The sequence below is a fragment of the Phoca vitulina genome, unplaced genomic scaffold (genome assembly GCF_004348235.1).
Source record: "Phoca vitulina isolate PV1807 unplaced genomic scaffold, GSC_HSeal_1.0 scaffold1, whole genome shotgun sequence".
Lineage (NCBI taxonomy): Eukaryota > Metazoa > Chordata > Mammalia > Carnivora > Phocidae > Phoca > Phoca vitulina.
Window position 1 is genome coordinate 48,399,195 of NW_022589704.1, and position 15,226 is coordinate 48,414,420.

The 15,226-nt window shown below is 35.0% G+C and overlaps 1 protein-coding gene across 2 annotated transcripts in view; it reads right to left on the reverse strand.

Annotated features, from left to right (window-relative positions):
- ZNF804A (zinc finger protein 804A) overlaps positions 1-15,226 on the reverse strand; it is a 284,124-nt gene that overhangs the window by 97,340 nt on the left and 171,558 nt on the right. The window lies entirely within an intron of this gene.

Genomic DNA, 15,226 nt, shown 5'->3' on the forward strand with positions numbered 1-15,226 from the left:
AAATTTTATATTAAAGTTTTGTTGACTAGATACTTCAAAGTGTTCTCAGTTGTATGTTAACGGTTTTCTTTTCTTTCTTTCCTCATTTATTTTTAAAGATTTTTTAAAATTTATTTATTTGAGAGAAAGAGAGACAGGGAGAGAGAGAGAGCGTGAGAGCAGAAGGGAGAGTGAGAGAGAATCTGAAGCAGCCTCCACACTGAGCACAGAGGCCAACGTGGGACTCTATCCTAGGACCTAGACATCATGACCTGAGCTGAAACCAAGAGTCAGGGGCTCGAGTGAGCCATCCAGGCGCTCCACCAGTTTTCTTTTTAAATTCCATTCAGCATGAACTGCCAGATGGATGAGTTTATTCGACTGTACTGACACACAAGTCCTATCTTAGCTTTCCACACCCTTGACACAAATTCCCTACTTTAATGACCTCACAAGGAAAGAAATCTGCCTCAAATGACAAACTATTCAGATAAACATCAATGCAAACACTTCCATTTTTAATCACAGTAACAATTAAAACTTGCAACCAAAACTGTGTGAAAACAATCCTCAGGCTTTGCCCCTAAAGAAAAATCTATTGGTAAGCCTGGGAATTCTGAGTTAAGCAAAGAGATCCCATATTTCTCCAGGTAAAGAGTTAGTATAGAATATTTTAAAACTTGTTTCAGGATAGACTCCTCATAGTACATAAATCAGGCAGATTTCAAAACTTATCTATTAAATAGCCACAAATCATTAACTATCACATTTTATTAGTAAGTGGAATCTGAAAATAAACATATATTTGTTCCACATGATGTATAATTATACTTCACATAATTAATATTTACAAAATACAAAATTTTTGTCCAGTGGATTAAAAGAAGCTTCTTTACTTATTTTGTAAGGTTAAAAATGAGAAAAATTCTAATCAATTGGTTCTCCAGAGATTAAAAGACAATCTATGAATTACCTAATTAAATGAGTAATTTCGGTAAAATAATGAATGTCCTCTACACGTTGCTTGTCTATATAAGATATTGTTATTCTAGATTTTTTTAACTTGGTAATTGAATGGTAGCTAACTGAAATTCTTTTGGAAACAAACCAAAAATAAATACTATGTTTGAAAGGAGAGTATGCATTTTGTAAGGCACTGTCCCAAATGTCTCATGAAATGCCTTCTGATAGGCAGAATATGTTCCTTGAAGAATCCAATATGACAGTTCTTATTCCTTCTTTATAATGACAATGACCATGTCAGTAGGAGATTCAAAAGGTGATTTAATATCTCTGTGTCTACTAATGTGAGATTTTTATGATACTTAAATCCTTGAAAATGCTTCAATTTCAAATATTTTTCACATTATTTAAAATACTATGTAAAGGATTTTAATTCTATGGTAGATACTTAAATTATATCACAAGTTGTGGACACACACACATAGAATCTAAGGCTAAATAAAATAGTATGTTATATATAGAAGTTATGTAGATTCAATACATACTTTATATAGAACTATAGCATATATATTATATGTATAATTTTATGTATAATTTATTTAGAGTTAACATGTTCAAGTTTCATCCTCCTCATTATTTTTGCATTCAAGTATCTATGAAAAAATTACTATCACTAGATTTTGTTTTAAAGGTGGTATATATATGGCCAACTAATCTTCAACAAAACAGGAAAGAATGTCCAATGGAAAAAAGACAGTCTCTTCAACAAATGGTGTGGGGATAATTGGACAGCCACATGCAGAAGAATGAAACTGGACCATTTCCTTACACCACACACAAAAATAGACTCAAAATGGTTGAAAGACCTCAATGTGAGACAGGAGTCCATCAAAATCCTAAAGGAGAACACAGGCAGCAACCTCTTCGACCTCAGCCACAGCAACTTCTTCCTAGAAACATCGCCAAAGGCAAGGAAAGCAAGGGCAAAATGAACTATTGGGACTTCATCAAGATAAAAAGCTTTTGCACAGCAAAAGAAACAGTCAACAAAACCAAAAGACAACCGACAGAATGGGAGAAGATATTTGCAAATGACATATCAGATAAAGGGCTAGTATCCAAAATCTATAAAGAACTTATTAAACTCAATACCAAAAGAACAAATGATCCAATCAAGAAATGGGCAGAAGACATGAACAGACATTTTTCCAAAGGAGACATCCAAATGGCCAAGAGACACATGAAAAAGTGCTCAACATTGCTCGGCATCAGGGAAAACCAAATCAAAACCTCAATGAGATACCACCTCACACCAGTCAGAATGGCTAAAATTAACAAGTCAGGAAACGACAGATGTTGGCGGGGATGCAGAAAAAGGGGAACCCTCCTCCACTGTTGGTGGGAATGCAAGCTGGTGCAGCCACTCTGGAAAACAGTATGGAGGTTCCTCAAAAAGTTGAAAATAGAGCTACCCTCTGACCCAGCAAGTGCACTACTGGGTATTTACCCCAAAGATACAAATGTAGGGATCCGAAAGGGTACGTCCACCCCGATGTTTATAGCAGCAATGTCCACAATAGCCAAACTGTGGAAAGAGCCAAGATGTCCACCGACAGATGAATGGATAAAGAAGATGTGGTATATATATACAATGGAATATTATGCAGCCATCAAAAGGAATGAGATCTTACCATTTGCAACGACATGGATGGAACTGGAGGGTATTATGCTGAGTGAAATAAGTCAATCAGAGAAAGACATGTATCATATGACCTCACTGATAGGAGGAATTCTTAATCTCAGGAAACAAACTGAGGGTTGCTGGAGTGGTGGGGGGTGGGAGGGATAGGGTGACTGGGTGATAGACATTGGGGAGGGTATGTGCTATGGTGAGCGCTGTGAATTGTGTAAGACTGTTGAATCACAGACCTGTACCTCTGAAATAAATAATACATTATATGTTAAAAAAAACAAAAACGAATAAGATAGCAGGAAGGGAAAACTGAAGGGGGAGGAAATCGGAGGGGGAGATGAACCGTGAGAGACTATGGACTCTGAGAAACAAACTGAGGGTTCTGGAGGGGAGGGGGGATGGTTTAGCCTGGTGATGGGTATTAAAGACGGCACGTTCTGCATGGAGCACTGGGTGTTATATGCAAACAATGAATCATGGAACACTACATCAAAAACTAATGATGTAATGTGTGGTGATTAACATAACATGGTAATAAAAAAAATAAAAATAAAGGCAGTGGCAGTATATAAAGTATATTGTGATGGTTAAGTACATAGGATGTACACTGATAAAATTTAAGAAAGGCAATTTCATTTGAATATAATATTTGCATGATTTTACTTTAAGAAACATAGTTTTAATGACTTGACTGTATTTCCTACTTGAAGTTTCATTACTTAATTCAATAATAAATATTTTCATAATAATAAATGCTATTTATTGATAATCAACTTTTAGACTCAAATTATAAGCAACAGATTTGTTTTAATGCTGTTGCCAAGTAGAAACATGGATTGGTGTGAAAGCATACAAGAATAAATAATCACAGCAGGCTTTGATAATATAATTTTTTACAGGTTTTTCTGAACTTCTTCAGTTCATAGGAAAAGCTCTAAATAAATAATCAACTGGAGTTCCAAGTGCCTATTAATAAAGTTTCAAGGAGCTATTATAAATAAAACTAAAACTCCCACCCTAGATGAAGTCAATTAATGAAAAACAATGTCACAATTATCGCCCTTTTTTTTGGTTTGTGGTTTTAAAAATTAGATGGGAGGGAAGTCATGGAAACACAACAATTCAAGAATTTTTTTAATGATTCTACAAATATAAGGAAATTAGTATTTTGGTTCACTAATTTCCATATAATTTAAGGAGAAAATGCATTCTCTCACAAAGAAAAAAAGTACAAATCAAAATTGTGGAATATCTTAACATCCAGCTTTAGAAAGTCCTATCTCATAAGACAACAGGACACAATAAATATGCTTGTTTAATTCTCTAATATTTAGCTATGTCTATCTTCCAAATGATATAAGTTTTCAAAGAAGAAACTGTAATATGTTAAAATAAGTGTATGGTTTGAAAGTACTGAATTGGCAGCTCTCAGTTATTAAAGAAACAAATAAGGCAAGGATCTATACAGGCACACGTTCATGTGCATACACATGTGTCCGTATATGTAATATATACCCCATCCATTAATTCATTCTGAAAATACAAATCTGCGTTGGCTCCCGTCCTGACCTTTTACTCTTCCTGTCAGAACCATGGATTTTGAATATAACATTCCCTGAGTTTGAAATGCCACTGAACCTCCTCTTTGCCTGATTTGGCTGGTCAAGAGTCCCTTGCTCAAAGAAGCCTTTTTATGACACCTTTGACTATTTTTAGATATAATAATATGTCATTTTTATCTCTTAGAGCCCTGGCATCAAATTTTTTTGATAAATACATTAATTTTTGTATATGAGTAAGTCTGTCTTCTTCAGTGGACTACAAGGTACAAGAAAGTAGAAAGCGTGACATTTTTGTTGTTATTACTCACCAATGGATCCCCTGTGCCTAACAAGAAAAGAATGAAAAACAATCATAGTTGCGTTCTGATCTGTAAAATGTTCTCTGTTGCCGTAACAGGCTTATCAAACTGCCTATTCTGGTATTTTTACCAAGAATATTTATATATCAACATGTTTCCCTCACATACAAAGATTAAATAAACTTTATCAAGGTATACTTTTAAATTCAGCTTGACTGTCTCATTCACATTTTAGTAATCATTCAAAAATAAGCCCTCTAAATGTTTAAAGAGTCAAAATTGTAACATGAATGTGATGTGCAATATCTATTGTCACGGATGCATTCAAAATGCAAACGTGAATTTGTCCTCATTTGACAAAATTTTGTATTTAGAATTCATTTGCACTGTGGTATTGAATACATCCAGATGTGTTTCATCTCTGCCTGTCTTTTGAGTTATAGGCTGCTACATGTTTAAAAAGAAGACAGCTACAATGTGGGGGACATATTGTTTTCACACTGGGCAAACATTCCAGGCATGTCTGTCAATTTTCATCAAGAGTTCATTAAAAATGAAATCTCGAAATGGGAGAAAAAAGAAACTTACCACATTTAAATGAAAGCTATTTTATATTTTACTTGTTAAATATGCATGTAAAAAGATAAAATGTGTTATATTTTTAATATTTTAATGTATTTGAAAGGTAGTTTATGTGACTTTTTCTTATCAGCAGGATGCAATGAAGACCATACATTTCAGAAGTATAATCTTCTACCTAATTAATATACTTTTTGCTTTGTTTTTAAACTTTCTTTACTTTTTTTATTGTGGAAAATAGTTTTTAAAATACAGGGAAAATTTTATTACATTGGCAGTTGTTAATGAAGCATTAATAATAACAGTATCACAGATGCATTTATTGAGCACATAATATTCTAATAGGTAGTTCATAATAAATCTGTTTCTTTATGATAGCATCTAGATTTTGCCAATTTTTTTCATTAATAACATAATGAATAGATATATGCATATATATTCCCCAATGTATAGGATTTGATAACAGAATGGAACTCCCTTTTAAAAAAAAGACAACTATATATTTTTTCTAGGCATGCTTTAATAAGCAATTATTTACATAATAAAAAAAATGCTTATTTGTGAATGACATACTCTTTAGCATGATTTTAATATCAAGAATTTTAGTGTTGAATTACATGTCTCAAGTTAGATCCATGTTAATACTCTTATTTTTATTAATACCTTGCTTAACTTTCTAATTATAAATCTTAGAAATTAATAAAAATAACAACATGTTGTAGGAAATGCTTCCAAGTCCACTTTAAACATGTCTTATCTTATAAGAGACATGCTTATGAGGGACTCCTTCCCTTCAAGTATGCCACCAGTGGTGAATTTGGAAATACATACATTCAGAAGATCAAACAACTAGTGCACCAGAGGGAAAACACAACATATTTCCTTCCTCTCTCCCATTCTACAGCTCTTTATCTAATAAGAAAAGCAAAAATACTTTGTCTACAACAAATATCCCATTTAATGGGTGATATACTTATTTTGACAAAATGATTTAATAAATATCAGTAATAAATCTCATTACAGATTAATGCTATTTCTGATTTCATCCTACAAAATAGTTCTGGGATATATCAACAATTCTAGGTGAGGTCCTAGGACCACTAACATCAGTATTACATGATCAGAAACTCCTAATCTTTGAGAATCATGGCTCTCTGATCAGAGGACTTTTATGATTATTTCTACTACTTTGCTCTTTGGGGCACCTGGGTGGCTTAGTCAGTTGAACATCAGACTCTTGGTTTTGGCTCAGGTCATGCATGATCTTGGGGTCATGAGCCCTGCATCAGCTCCACGCTCAGCGGGGAGTCTGCTTGAGATTCACTCTGTCCCTCTCCCCCAACCCCTCCCCACCCCATGCTCTCTTTCTCTCTCAAAAAAAATAAATAAATCTTTTAAAAAATTTAAAAATAGAAATACAGGTACTCTTCTGATATGTACAATAGAACACACACACACACCCCCATACCACACACAATCACAATCACACTTCCTTTGGATCAAGTTGAATTATCTCAATCTTTATGAATTGAGCTATTACTGTGGCTTTTGGATAATCTGAAATACAATGCTTTTTGAAGCAGCAATAAATTTATGATTAAATGTACAAATACACCTAGTTGCTAGCGAAATATTTAGACTTGTGTATTCTACAGGATTATTAAATATAAAATCTACTAACTAGAATTTATAGACCTTCCTTCACCCAAAGTTCTATCTCATCTTCTAAAATAGGTTTTTAAATAGAAATCCATAAAATCTGCCATAGAGTTTGAGCAGGAATAAAGAGGTAATCCTAGCTATTTCCCTTTCACTCTTCTCTTAAATCTGATCTCATATATTCAACCTACTTAATATCTCTCCATTAAATGTCCTATTCTCCTTCCCTACTGCCAAGGATACTTTTCTACTTCTTTCTGGGATTGTTTTTTCTAGCCTCTCCTTTCCCTTCCAAATACAGTATTTACTGTATTGACAGTGTCTTTTCTTAACTGCAAATCTTAATTATTTACTGTTCTCTATAATTTTTTTTAAAGATTTTATTTATTTATTTGACAGAGAGATAGAGAGCACAAGTAGGCAGAGAGGCAGGCAGAGGGAGAGGAGGAGTGACGAGCAGGGAGCCCGATGCGGCACTCGATCCAGGACCCTGGGATCATGACCTGAGCCGAAAGCAGCCGCTTAACCGACTGAGCCATCCAGGTGCTCTCTACAATTTTTTAATTATCCAAAATATTTAAGATAAATTTCAAGATCATTAGTTTATCATAAAGATCACCCTTATAATCTCACCCATTCTGGTCTCGACCTCCCCTTTCCAAACACTAACAAGGTAAAATCCAATGACAAGAAAGTATTTGTGGCTATGCAAGTTGATTCAAGGACCCATGCTGTTCTTCATTTGAGTAGAAGACTGAGGGAATGGTTTTAAAAACAAAACAAAAACAAAAACCTAAAACCAAAAAACACAACTGATGGGAGGGCAGTATTTTCAACAGATGAAGAGAAAAGGATAGCAGGATGGAGATCTAAGGAGGGCTTGATTGAGAACGGAGACAGATTTGTGCACATTTAAATCTGGCATAAATAAATCAATGTATAGATCAAATTCTAAAAAAGTCATGAAGAACGCAAACAAGAGCGCGTTTGCCAATATGCAACTGTGTTAAGTGACTGTTTGTTGCACTGGAAATTGGATAATTAGAAAGTAAATAGCCAGGAAAGGAGAAATTTCCAAACTTAATTTAAGAGACGGGGCATTATATTATTATGCTTTCACAATCTTGCAAGTACAGAACTCACTCCTCTTAAGTCCTGAAATTCTCTGATGGAGGAATTGCCAAACAACAGCCAAGGCTCCTCTAAGGGAAGAACCATATTCTAAATTTAAGAGCAGGGCAGGGCTGATAGCCTGATTCCCTCTGTAAAAGGCAATTTGGTGTTAAAAGAGATATCAAACAGTCTCTTGGGCAAATTAGGTATCATTGCCGCCTAGTGACTTCCTGAATCCATCTGGGAACAATTTGCCCTGTCCTTTGTTTAAGCTAATAAAGTTACGGCCTAAAGTTGTATTCCATTAAGGAATCTCCAGAGTCTTTTATTGCCTAAGGGGACCGCGCATCAGCAGTGAGGAAAATGGGATGGTGAAAGATGTTATGTTCCTGGCTCTGGGTTCACAGTGTATTTGTCAAATGACAGTTTATGTGCTATACGTGTATATTTTAAAATGACATTTTAGAGATTTAAGGCATTTGGTGTTTATATGTATCAAAACAAGAAAAATTGACAAGGGGCCATAAACTAACATGCTATAGTGACACAACAAAGTCTTTGCCTTTCTTTTTTTTTTTTTTTGTTAAGATCTTATTTATTTATTTGACAGAGAGAAACACAGCGAGAGAGGGAATGCAAGCAGGGGGAGTGGGAGAGGGAGAAGCAGGCTTCCCGCGGAGCAGGGAGCCCGATGCGGGGCTCGATCCCAGGACCCTGGGATCATGACCTGAGCCGAAGGCAGACGCTGAACGACTGAGCCACCCAGGCGCCCCTGCCTTTCTTTTATATAACACCCAGGTCTCATTTCCTCATCCTGGTAAAGTCGGTATAACAGCACTTCCTTCCTTGTAAGATGATGGCTCTCTGTATTATATGGTATGATAACTTGGAAGATTGTTAGATTAATTTTATATGAGAGACCCTCTTATGGTTTCTGTCCATGAAAAAGAATCACCGTATGTGGAGATTCTGAGCACTAACAGATTTAAAATACATGAGTAATTAGTAACTGCTTTAAAATATATAAGTAAATTAATAATTACTTTTAAATTAGATATTAATAAACTACCATACACACCGATTTTAAACATATCCCTATTTTAGAAATATTTTTCAAAACACGAACTGTGAAAATAAAATCAAGTAGCAATATATTATATTGTTTTTATTTTGATAACATGTTACTGCCATGATATCATAATTTATGTTTTCCTCTAACATGTAAGAAAATGCGTACAATTATAAACATAGCCCTGCCATCGGCCTTTTGGCTAAGGTCAAGTGTACAATTATAAACATAGCAAGATACTCTCACAATTTACTTACTTTCCTCATAAACTCAATATTTTAAAATGTAGACTACTTAGGAATATCAAACGTTTTGTGTACTCTATAAAAGGATTTTATTTTTAGCATATATTGAGAAAATATTAGATAACAAAATCAATAATGGATTTAATAATTGAGAGTTAATTTGCTATTTTCAACAACATCTATACACACCTAAAAATGATGAATGTAGATAACTATTTAGTCTGTGGATAATCTGGATTTCTGAAACTATAGTAACTACATTGTGTCACTTTCAAATTCTACAAATTGGTCACTACTTATCAGAACACTAAAATTTGTGCTAAAATACTTAAAAATTTTACATTTTTTGGATCAAGTAATTTCTTTCTCAAGCATAAATTTTCTTTTTTCTTTTATTTTTTAAAGATTTTTATCCATTTATTTGAGAGCTAGAGAGAAAGAAAGAGAAAGCACAAAGCGGGAGGGGCAGAGGGAGTGGAAGACTCCCTGCTGAGCAGGGATCTTCACCTGGGGCTTGATCCCAGTACCCTGGGATCATGACCTGAGCCTGTCACCTGAGCCACCCAGGTGCCCCATCAAGCATAATTTCAATTTTCTAAAAAGAAGTTCCTATACACCCCAAAGTAGAGCTCAGAGTTGAGACTAATAAATGTCTGCTCTTGATAGTAACCATCTGGTGTAGACAGGACTCACAGGACTTTAAAAATATCAGGTCCTTGAAAGAGGAGCTTATCCCTTATACTCAAAATTCTACCTAAACAAAGGAAATGGTTAAAGCCGTACCTATTAAACCAACAGATATGCAAGAGCAACTACCCAGGTGAAGGGGATCTCATTTACATATGTCAAATTAAGTTCCTGTGTTTCTAAAAAGATGCCAGAAATTTAAGTGGGTTTTAAATAGGTCAGGAAAATCTACTCAAGTTTAGAAGGGCCTCTCAGCTGCTAGACAAGTGATTATATCCCAGGCAGCACTTGAAAGCCAGAAACTGCCATGCTGTGCTGAATAAATTCTCCTCAATGACCTTTCCATGACAACTTTCTCATTTCCTATAATGTGGATACAATTAGGTGTTAAATTACGTGTTTGTGGAGCAAAGAAGCAACCTTTGAAGCAGAGGTTTTGCTGAAGAATGTACTGGGTGAACATGTAAAAATAGCTCCTAACAAGTAATATAGTTGTACAATGTCCAGCTCCTTAGTTTAACAAATGAGAAAACTGACGTCCAAATAACTTCACTGACTTGATGAATGTCAAACACAGCAATTTTGAATCAGAATAACACTGGAATTCACAATTAGATTCTCAGGCTAGTGCTTTCTATTAAAATGTTAGTTTTGTTCTTTTAAATGACTCAAGTAGCCATTTGTCTTTCCAATCATTCATTGACTTAATAGCAATTTATTGATGTTTATGAAACAAACCCAAACAAAGAAATTTACAGCACTGCATGGCCATTTCTAGCTTTTAAGAGATTAATAAGACATGCTCCCTGCCCTCAAGGAGGCCGTAGGGTTCAGTCAATACATAGACTTCGGAGAAATTTCTATGTGTCACATACTGTTTTAGGTGCTGGGCATAAAGCAGTGGACAAAGACCAAAAGGCTACCTTTCTTATTGAACACAACCAATAATTACAGGGGTGTAAAACATGCTATATTTAAAGTGTACACAAGTATTTTAAGTACCTAGAAGCAAAGAACCTAAATCACATTCTGAAAGCAACTGAGAAGGGAGAGGGTCAGAGACAAGCTTCATCTTGATGGAATCAAGAGTGGAGGCTAAAAGAAGAAAATAACCTAAACAGAGGCACAACCAGGAGGAAGATCAAAGTATGGTTTGGGACCGATAACATATTTTGGGTGGTTAGCACAGGAATAAGTGGAAGATAATGGGAGACAGACCTATAGAGATAAACAGGTGTCATATAACATTAATCCTTGCTTTAATAAATCCTGACAAGGGGCATCTGGCTGGCTCAGTCTGTAGAGTATGTGACTCTTGATCTCAGGGTCATGAGTTCAAGCCCCATGCTGGGTGTAGAGCTTATTTTAAAAAAAATTAAAAATCCTGACAGATGGTTTAAAGATAACTGATGGGGCGCCTGGGTGGCTCAGTTGGTTGAGCGACTGCCTTCGGCTCGGGTCATGATCCTGGAGTCCCTGGATCGAGTCCCGCATCGGGCTCCCTGCTCGGCGGGGAGTCTGCTTCTCCCTCTGACCCTCCCCGCTCTCATGTGCTCGCTCTCTCTCATTCTCTCTCTCTCAAATAAATAAAAATCTTTAAAAAAAAAAAAAAAGATAACTGATGAATAAAGGATAAAGGAAAACTATATCTTTTCATTTACTTCATAATTTATATTTCAGTCAGAGTAAAAAAAAAAGTTCTTTGATAATCCACTTAATTCTGCCCCTGGTACTTTTCACTACCTTATTATAAGACTCAATTTAGGCAAAATCTTCTACTGGGTTTTATTCTTTTTATTCTCCCTTTTTAATTCTCATAGGTTTTCAGGGTGTCCTATGTATAAAATTAAAAAAATAACTCTTCTCTATAAATAATTTGTCAGTTAAAACAAACATGAAATATAGTGAAACCCAGCAACACTGTCATATCTGATGTGATCTGGCAGTTGACTCTCATACTTCTGGATCTTTCATCCAGTTTCATGATGTTATTCACCTTACAATTACACAAACCTGTGGCTTACATGACTGAATATTTATATTGGGGCTTGCTTGTGTGTTATTGTCAAGATGGAGTTGCTTGTTATAAATACTCGGGCCTCATTTTACCTGTTATTATTTATCTTTATTATCCCATCAATGATAGCAAACATAATAAATTGATGCTGCTGACATTATCAGGAGAATGGGAGAAACTGTACTATATCAACAAAATAGCTCCAAATACAGTCAGGGCAACAGCCTCATAATCAACAATCACCTTCTTAGATTTTATTAATCATGTTTTAGCTCTTTCTCCTAGTAAGAAAAATTAACCTTAGAATGACAAGGACCACCCACCCCCAGCAGGGAGAGCTTGCCTCTATTTTGAATGATACTACTGCAAATTTTACTCCCCTTGTTTCTCCTAACTGAATTTTTTGCTGGCCACTGTCTCCCTACTTTCTTAAAGAGTATCCTTTCTCCACACCTTCCCCCCATGATCTTCCAAGGTCAAATCTGACACAGAGAGCTATCAGAGAAGAAAAGGAAAATAATAATAAAAACTTCATTCCATTGTGTTTTTTTTTTAATCTTCATCTTAGCTAGAACTATTAAGAGGAAAGGGAAATGAAATGTAAAGAATTATTTTCTGCTTTATTTGACTTCTTCCTCATGACCCCAGAGGTCCCTTCTATGCTCCCTCTCAGATTCTAACCAGAGCCCACAGAAATTCAACTCTGGACAGTGTGCAGTTGGAGAATTAGGGTCATCAGAACTAGAACATCGTTATGGTTCACTCCCAAGGTCATTTTCCCTTCTATTGGATATTAGTTGTTCTCAGAAATATTATGCACCTTGTGGGGCCAGGTAGCCGATAAATCAAATGAAAGTGAAAATAGAGCAAGCTTCCTGTACTCACACTTAAGGAAACTGAGTATCTTTATAGTTTGCCACTAGCACTGTTAGAATTCAGGGAGTCTTGATTTGCATTTTATTTAGATATCAGAATATGCTATGGATGACTCAAACTACAATAAATGATAACTTGGCCCAAATTTGAATGGTTCCAGGTGATGGGAGATAGTGTTCTCACCTGTTCTAAAAGAATAACACCCTATTTATAATGCTTTCTGTAACTCTCTGTTGAATTAATCTGCAAAGGTAGGAAGCAAATTCCTAAAAGTATTTTTGTCTGTTGTGTTGTAATTTTTTATTATTAAAGTATTAATTAAGGTAAAGCCTGAAATTCTACATAGATTTGGTTATACTAAATTTGATACTTAATTTCTAATATAATTATGACACTACCATGCATTTTATTATTATGCTCTAAAAATTGTAGTAAAATAAAAAGGAAAGGAAGTTGGTTATAGATTAGGTACCTAGAAAATCATGATACTCACATGCCCGGTACTACATATATATGGCCAGTTTAGGATAAAACTGAAAGGAGATGGTTATCGTTTTTATTCATTTACTAATAAATTGAATTAAATAGCAGATTTTATCGGTGAACAACTTAGAAAGTAAATTACTATGTGAGGCTACTGACACTACAAAGGAATGAGAGTCATGCTATTGGTGTGCAGTACAGTTCATGCTAATGTCATTTCCTTGTCAACAGTTTTGATGTTGTCTACCTGATGGGCTTGGCTGAATCCTGGTATTTAATTGTAAGTATAATCTGCCACCTCCATCGCGTGCCATCCCTGAAATGGAACATCTGACAAATGTGAAAGCAGATTTTTTACTGCAAATTGGTAACACCTCAGTGTCTATCATTGAAAAACTCATCTACAAATCCAGTATCTTATTATTCGTCTCTAATTCAAAAGAGCCTTGTAAAAAATAATATTGTGGGAGGAAAGAATTATATTGTAAATAAAGTACGAGTAACATTTGACACTCAATGAAAGTTTCCTTTACATATGAAGACACATTTTTAGAGACTTTCGGCATGTAAACAATTTGTACATTTCCTATTCTGGTAGAAATTCATATAATTGGATGGTTTTCAGCATACTTGATCATTTTCATGGGAATAAGACTATTTCCAATTTTAGGGAGAAATAGTGACAATGACTACTATAATGAAATAGTTATCTGACTGCCCAGATTGGGTATAAAATGAAAAAAAATAGAGTATGTGTGCGTGTTTGTGTTGATGTAACTGGTGACTACATATGTGAACATGTGCACGGAGTGCAAGGAACAGCTGTGAACACATAAAATTGACTTGTTAATAACCTAAAATTCAGATGAATCTTAAAACCGGGCATGATCATCATCTATAGCAGAGGCTAGCAAACTTTGTAAAAAATAGTAAGCATTTAGACTTTATGGACCATATGGTATTTGTCACAACCCCTCAACTCTGTTATTGTCGGGGGAAAAGCAGTCATAGGCAATACAGAGACAAAAGGGTATGGCTTTGCTTTAATAAGGCTTTAGTTACCAAAACAGTTGGCAGGTTGAATTTGGCTCATGAGCCATAGTTTGCCCATTCTTTATCCATGGACAAAAAATTAATATGTGTTCAACTTAACAAATGACTCAAGTTGAATATTTATGAGAATTGATGGTCTTAATCCATTTACCATTTTAATTCACTGAAGAATTTCATGGGAGTGTTATCAAAAATCAAAATGTTTGGGGCGCTTGGGTGGCTTAGTTGTTTAAGCGTCCAACTCTTGACTTAGGCTCAGGTCATGATCTCAGGGCTGTGGGATTGAGCCCCACATCAGGCTCTTTGGGCTCCTTGCTCAATGACGAGTCTGCTTGAGATTTTCTCTCTCTCTCTCCCTATGCCCCTCCTCCCCCCATGCACTCTCTCTTTCTCTCTCTCAAAATAAAATAAATCTTTAAAAAAATAAAAATATTTACATTTTGCAAAGGGATTTGAAATGTTAAGGGCTTAAATAGTATTCCTGCCACTCATAAAGCAAAAGTTATGAAAGATTATCTGAAGAATCAAAGTACTAATATTTGAATAATTTATATACTGTAGATATAAATACACATAAATACACATTCCTACACACATATATACATACCCAGGGTTAATTTTGTTAGAGCACTTTTAACCCCCACCTCAAAAACTAAATGCTCATATTGACTATTACTGTGAATACATGTAGCATATGTATTAAATACATATATATTTTTAAAAGGCCCTAGCATAACATTTACAAGTAAAATATTGACATATCACAGAGAACTAAGGGGTTACCTCTTGAGAGCTTGTAGAATACCTCTGTCTTCTAAGTTCTAGATGAATGTAACCAGGATAAATGAATCTTCTAAACACATACACCATTTTTTTATTTTACATACTTCTTCTAGTCTCTGTACTTATCAGGAAGGTCAGAATACTTTATTTTTGAGCTTCTATTGAT